A 7727-nucleotide genomic window follows, 5' to 3' on the forward strand; every position below is an offset into this window, starting at 1 on the left:
GTGCGATGACAAACACAGAATGGACGGGCAGTCAATATATAAACTGTCAGTCACGACAGACAGATTGTTCACAGGCCTGTCCATCTACCTTGGATGTTGCGCGGTCAGCTTCAACAATTCTAACAAATACTTATTTACCACCAGATTGCGCGAAAGTAGGCTAATGAAAATGGGCCTAGTGTTGTCTAATCTGCTGCATCCCCATGAAGTAGATTATAGTAGGCTAAAATATTATCTTAATTTGTTTGCGCAATTAATCGACATGCGGACGCTTCATAAATGAAGCCTGAAAAACATAATATATATCATTATTTTTTATCCTCGTTATGCATTTGACATAGCCTGGATGAGCCCAGACTGTTGGCAAATGTGAATTGACGCCCGTGTCCAAACTTCCTGTTTTAGGCCTTTGACTTCCAGAGGCATAACCAGCAGTGAAATTAAACTTACATTTTCGTTTAATACTTACGTAGGCTACTTACACTTACGTGTCTAAAGCGCAGCAATCACGTATTTCCTGCAAACAACAGTTTAAAAGCAGCTCTTTGCTCAATTCCAAAGACAATACAAGTGTCTGGGGTTTTGGTGATTCTGAAACAGGCATCAATGGGAATCTTTTCAGAAGGACCTGCAAAGTAAATTCAAATTCTGAATTTTCTAGAAGTTCGTCTGGGTTTACCCACGCTTCTTTTAAGCACATTTCTTCAATCTGAAGGCTATTAGGCTATGCTACCAAGTAAAGATAGATCAATTCATGTGAAAATGTAGCCTATTAAGTCAAATGCAGCAATACATGTCAGATGACTGTCGATAATATGAATAAAAATAACAAAGTCTAAGAAAATGAGAAGGCTACCTCATTTTACCTCTGTCTTGGCATCTCCAACAAACGTTACACTTCTCTCAGTAAAAAATTGCACTTACCACAATCTTCTCGCTAGAGGGCACACACGCACTGCGCTGTGGAAACGAATGCACTGACAACCCTTGCCATTCTCAGATGATTTATTAAAACCCCCACGAGAGGCATTGGGACGCGTGAAAAGGCAGTCAAAATCAACTCGAAAGTCATTATTTTATGAGCTAGTTCGGACCAATTATGTAGTAGGCTACGAGTCTTTTTTTTGTCATGAAATGTCTTGCCGAAATGGCATCCATTTGACGGTACCATAATCTAGGCATTTTTAATCACCTGGTGCCAATCAAATAACCATGTAAGTGTTAATACTGTCAGATTCAGGTAATAATACTTCCATGCTCCAGTGAAAGACAAAAATGGCAAACAGTGAATTTAACAAGTCACTGCATGCGCGCATTACTGAGGAGTAGGCATTTCAGTCTCTAGATATGTCTCTGATAGCTTGGAGGTGATCAGTTAGAATAATGCACAAGGCATCAGCTACGACTAGACGGAATTCAAAAGACGCATTTTGAGATTAGTAAGATACAAATATCATGTGATTCATACGCTGGCTATCTACCTTACTCCAATGCACCTCTGCGAGTCTCCATCTATGCCACCAGAAAGCAAACCATTTCGATTTGGCTGACATGAGATGGCGAAGGCGTGTTAATGAGTTCTTAGAAATGGCAACAAAAGTCAAGTGAAATCAGTAAATTACAAATTAAACATTTGCCTCCATTGGTGGTCTGCGTTTACAGGTAGTAAGTTTAGTAAAGGCAAAGCAGGGAATAATGCGTAAATCAACGGCCACAAAGCGAGGAATGGCCTTTTGCTTGCCAGGAAAGCCCTCCTTCCCACCCACCTTTAAATCTCACGTCTTTGTAATGGGTCTAAGTGCATAGTGAGATAACTGAAATAAGTGAAATACCAATGAATGCAGGCCCTTGTACTGCATAGAGACGAGGGGATGGGGCGCGTATTTCAAAGAACACAATGCACTGTAATCCTTGGAGCTGTAGCACAACTTGTACTGTTTTGTTGCAGTCTGCTGTGTGAAGCAACGCTGCTTAAATGCAGTGTGTGTTACCACTCTTCTCTGATGCGGTTTCAATTGACCGTAAAACAAGTTTCGATAAGTTCGAAATCCCTGTCTTGGTATAGGTGCACCTGAGAGATCACTTATGTGTATTTTTGCCGTTATAGCCTATTATAATGCACCATCTTTCATCTATAATTGATTTACCTCGAACAGTGGCAGAAGATGGTTCTAACTCTCCAGTAACAGCAAAACAGTTTCTTTGCAATATTTTTTTTAGGCTATATCGCAGTCTACATATTTTTTGAAAGTCTCAGGAGGATGGTATGAGACGCCGCCGAAATTAGGCACTTTTAATTGCATTAAATTCATTACAAAAATCAAAAACAAAAACAAAACAAAAAAACTCAGGCCTACTTGGATGCAATTTCAGTGGCCTACAGTCTGGAAGTTTCAATTTAGTTTAATTTAATTTGTTTATTTCTTAAATGAAAGGCCTTTAAGCTACTGCTCTTTTTTATATATATATCTATGTTGCATGAATGTCTTAGTTAGGCTATGCGTATTAACTGACGAGAATGCCTTTATACATTTTGCTTGGTAGTCCAATGAAGTCGAACTCCTCCCAAAATGGTTATTGAGTTATTGGAGACATTTGTCGGTGGATACACGACATTACAGTCTTTTGGCGGCGGGTTGAAAATATTATTTAATATTAGCAACCAACCATAACCATAACCATAAACTTGGCCTACAAAATCTACACCTGAAAAGATTTGAGTACACGCGCCACGCCAACTTTCTGACAAAAAGATGAAGGCCAAACATTCACATTATTGCTCACAATAAATATTTTCATATGACACTCGCCCGAAAGATGTTTACATTTACTGATGTGTAGATTAGTGACACAAGAGAGACTAAATATAGGCTATATTATAGCCCAACTCAAAGAATATAAGAATTTTAAATGTCACTGAAAATGTCAACTGTGGAAATATTCCTGGCATCTTTCACTCACTGGTAGATAATTGGTTATCAAAAAATTCTCTAATCCGGAAAAGGGCGTTGAAACGAAATAAACTGGGCTACATCGGGTGATTTTCCCCTAATTACTCATCATCTTTCTCAGTCTGTGGACCTGTTTGGAGTCTCCAACGCTGGGGTTATGCCATCAAGCTAATGCTTTGTGACTGCTCCTGCCTTCTGTGACAAAGCCTTACAGCTGTCTTCGAATCAATAGATGTCAAAGAAATATGAAAACAATCATGACAAGCACCGCAAACCGCGGCCCCCTGCTCCCTATAACGGCAAATGTGCTCCTGTTCTCAAGACCAAGGGCTTAATCCGCGGCAAACTTGGGACATATTTTTATTTCCGTGTCCCTTTTTGTTTTCTCGGCAGACGAAGCCGGACTGCATCTGTTCAGGTTTTGAGTGGATTTCGTCACCAGTGCCCCCCAGCACTCGGTTTTTAATGAAATACGTTAAGGATGTGAAAAAACGTTTTTACCATATGGGCGCAAATCAACTCGCTGTTGTGGTGACTTCAGACAAACATCAAAGGAGTAACATGCGTCCATCTGAAATTAAAAAGAAAAAAGCGAGAGACAACACGCTTTTAGACCATTTATTTAGGCCTATCCAACGGCTTAGAGGATTAAATTGACACAGGATAAACGAAAAATGTCCATACAGAATGCAAGATGATTCATAGTGAATCATCATGAAAGCATGAAATAAACATATGTGTTGTTCACGTATACCCGAAGAAATTACAGCAGTTTCGTCAAAGAAATACTCATCTAAAAGCCATAGCCTATATGCATATTTATGAGGGCCAAGCATATTTTTAAAAGTTGATCATCGCTATATAATTCTTTTCTAATTTGCATTAAAGGCCTATTGCCCAAGAATCCATCAGGAATAAGGACAGGTTTCCACAAACAAAACCATTCCTATCTGAAAGATAATCAGCAAGAGCGCTTCCCCACCAAAGTACAGTAGGCTATCTTCCGAGGCCACTGACCTCATAAGGCGATGCGATTCTGAGACATGGGGGAAGAGCTTTCACTGCAATGAGCAGTGACAGTCCAGGGTCTGCACTATCCCCATCATCTCCTGCCAGCCTCCTGTGTCTCCCTCCACATTTGTGAAAAGCCACATCAATAATGCATCATGCCATAGTCTAGAGACTCCTTTATTAGCATTTTAAAAATCTACACATTATGCATAATACCCTGACAATGCTTTAAAATTCATGTAAACACTTATCGCAAACTGGGGTAGCCCCTGTTTGTGTAAATATATTTTTTTCCCTTCTAAACTTCCATATTCAAATGGCGAAGAGCTGCGACTAGCAATCAGTTCAATTATCCTCAAAATATTTACTTTGAGATGAGATGTGTCATCCAGACACTGTAGGGGAAAAAAGAGAGGAATTCATGTTGCTCTGCAAGTCCATTTTCCAGACGGTTTGTCGTTGTTATTGCCTGATTTACTGTGTGTTGTTTTACATAGCTCAGTTAGCTGTGCTGGATCCATTTAAACGTATCATTGAGATCTGCGTTGAGTTTGTCACATTAGGTGTTCCTCCTCTCTGCCCAAGCCTGGCCTGGAGCTACAGTATGCGTCTCGACTTAATGACTCCAGCCGAACAGGCGTTGCATTTTTAAAACAGGCACAGTTCTGTGAAGACTCTGTTTTGCCACGTTTCATGAATAGTTTATTGATGGTCCCTTGTGTAGCACTTTCCCCCTCCTCTTCCTCTTCCTCCTCCTCTTCATCTCGCTGCCTTTTCTTGCTCTCCTGCTCTCTGTTTTCAAGTGAGTCCACAGAGCCATGAAGCTATAAACACAAACATAGCTGGGAGTGATATGAGTGTGCTCACTCACAGTCACTGGGTTTTAAACACACATAGGCATGCATATGAAGACACACAAGCTCGCTCTCTCTCTCTCTCGCTCTCTCTCTCTCTCTCTCTGTTTATATCTCTCTCTCCCAGCCTCTCTACCTCAAACACACACACACACACACACACACACACACATACAAAGGAAAAACACAGAAACAGACACACACACACACACGGACAGACACATGGGCACACACACAAACATATTTATGCAACACGTTCAGCCACACAACCATGTACACACAGCTCTGTTCAGCTCTTGTCCATCCCCTGCACACTGTTTCCATTCAATTTCTTGCCTGACAATTAGCTCGCCCCTACATGGTTTCTGGCGACTTTGTATAGGTCAGTGTTGACAATTAAAATGCCTTTCTGTTTAACTCTAATCTAGCATGGAATATTTGTTAAACACAGGGCCAGTTAAAAAAAAAAAAAAAAACAGATTTCTCTGGCAATGGCGACAGGCCACAGGGATAAAAATAGATATCATTTTATGAATGACTTTGGCTACCCCGCCACCCCCCTTTGCCCCGACTGTCTCACAGCAAGCACCTTCCCGTTTCTAAAGACGTCTGCAGGGAGGGCAGCAGCACCTGGAGTTGGCCACGCAGCGCGCGCGCACACAATATCACAGAGACAAAAAGAGAGTGGCACTGAAATGCTAGCTTTGAAATCTTAGCAGGACACAGAGAAGGATAATTACACTCTACAGTCTATGGACAAGAGGTCCATGTCTTTCAGGACCCAGGGGGGGTCAGTCTCTACTGTGTGTGTGTGTGTGTGTGTGTGTGTGTGTGTGTGTGTGTGTGTGTGTGTATGGGGGGGGGATTCTGGATATGTGAGAAGTAAGTCACAACCAGGGGTAGATAAACAGAGGTTGCAGATAGGAGGAGAGAAAGAGGTTGAGTGTTGCCATGCCCAGTGCATTTTTCCTCTATAAGATGTCGATGCAGTTGGATGTATTTGGTCAGAGAGGTCAATGTGGAACGGCAAACATAGAATAAACTGTCAGACCGTTTACTTGTTGTGTGTTGTGTTATTGTCTAAATAGAGGTTTTGCTTCCGCATTCGAAGGTAAGGGCTGGTATGCTTTTGCCAAACCAACCATGAGTCTGTGGCAACTTGGAGAGGACAGGGCACATGCACCCTATAAGCAACCTAGTGGCATTAACAAACTAGTGGCATTTAGTCAAAACACAAAAGGTTCAGCTACACTAACTTGGAAATTACATCTGAAAATATGGGGGCGATATCATTCCTGATCAAATAATCTAATAATCTCTTATCTTTTTTTAATGTAAAAAATATACATAGTGGCAGCCTATCAGCAAGAAGTCTTCGTGGTGACGTTGACCCTCAGGGCTACTCAGCATTAGAGTGGGTCAGAGGCTGAGCGCAAAGCTATAGCAGTGATCTTTGACTACAACAAAACAAAACATGCATAATGTTTAACCAGCATATTATAGGACACTATCTTGGATTTACTTGTAAACAAGCAGAACCTTTGCCTTCTAGAATATCTTACAGACAGTAGGCTAATAAAATGATGTATGTTTGGGATAAATTACAATTGATCAGTGGGGTATTTTCAGTAGCTTATGGAATAGACCTATACTGTATATGCCAACAATAGTGTGCTCATAATTCTAGAGACATCTCACAGTTTAAAGTATTCTTAGAGGAGTCATCAAAATTTGACATGTCAATACTTCCACAGAAATAATTTCACATCTTAATATTCCATCTTAATCAGATCTAAGGGGAGTGGTAATACTTTTGCTAAAGTGGTTTGGAACAGAAAAAAAAGATTTTCTGAGTGAACAAATGTATTCTCTGTAGGAAATAAAGAGAGTGGCTCGATAGTGTCTTGAAAATCAGTGCTTTGGAAAATGACTCTGACGTGGAATCCGGGCCAGCAGTTTTCAGCAGATGCGTAATTACTTTTGCTATGCGTAATTAATGGCGTCTCGTCCAGCCATGCTGGACTCCAGTGTGAATTTCAGGCGCTCTTAACGTGTTTGTATTTTGAACGGTGCAATACGTTTCCATTAAACGTTATTAAATCGTGGGGAGTGACGAGCTCTCATTTGTCCTGTCAGAACATCTGACAACCTCGTTAGCTCCCATTTCCCCCTGTCGGCTCACAGCTTGCCACGGACACTGACTTCTCCCTCTCCTGGCGACTAAATGACAAATGCGCCCGCTTTGCTCCGTGCCATTTACGACATTATTGTTGCCAGCACGAAGGATCACAATCAATCACGAAGGAGTTCCTTTGGCAGGTGTCAATCTCGCGTTTTCGCGTTGTCCCTGCGTCTATATTTAATCTAATTTCAAGGGTCAGGGACCGAGAGCAAATCCCCTCGCTTTCTTTAACACGGGAGCGCGGTCTAAAACTGACCAAGTGTGCGCAACGCAAAAATCATTACCCTCTCTAGCCTTCCAAAGTAACCGCGGCTGAGACTGACTTCTGTCCGTTTTTTGTATGAGAGGTGTTGCAAATGTAATTTTAATAAAGATTTGTACAAAAACTGGATCTAGTGTTGTTGAAAAGGGAAAGGCTGTAATGGTACTGAAGCTTTACGCTCGCTGCGCTTTCAAATGCAATTGTAGATCGAACTCAGCCTTGTCACGTCGAGCCAAAGTGAGTTTCTAACATCCAGGACGTGCCTGTCTACTCCGGACAAATTGCATCCAATCACCCCGAGGGAATTTAGCTAATGTCTCTGTCCAGGGCCAGGATGCGCGGAGAGAAAAATAAATCAAACCCTACATACAGAGAACGAGGCTTATTAAAGTACTTCAAAGCGCAGAGATGGACGTACCGAGACTCACCCACCAGGGTCGACTAAATATGGGAGTACCGGTACCCCC

The sequence above is a fragment of the Sardina pilchardus genome, chromosome 11 (assembly GCF_963854185.1).
Source record: "Sardina pilchardus chromosome 11, fSarPil1.1, whole genome shotgun sequence".
NCBI lineage: Eukaryota > Metazoa > Chordata > Actinopteri > Clupeiformes > Clupeidae > Sardina > Sardina pilchardus.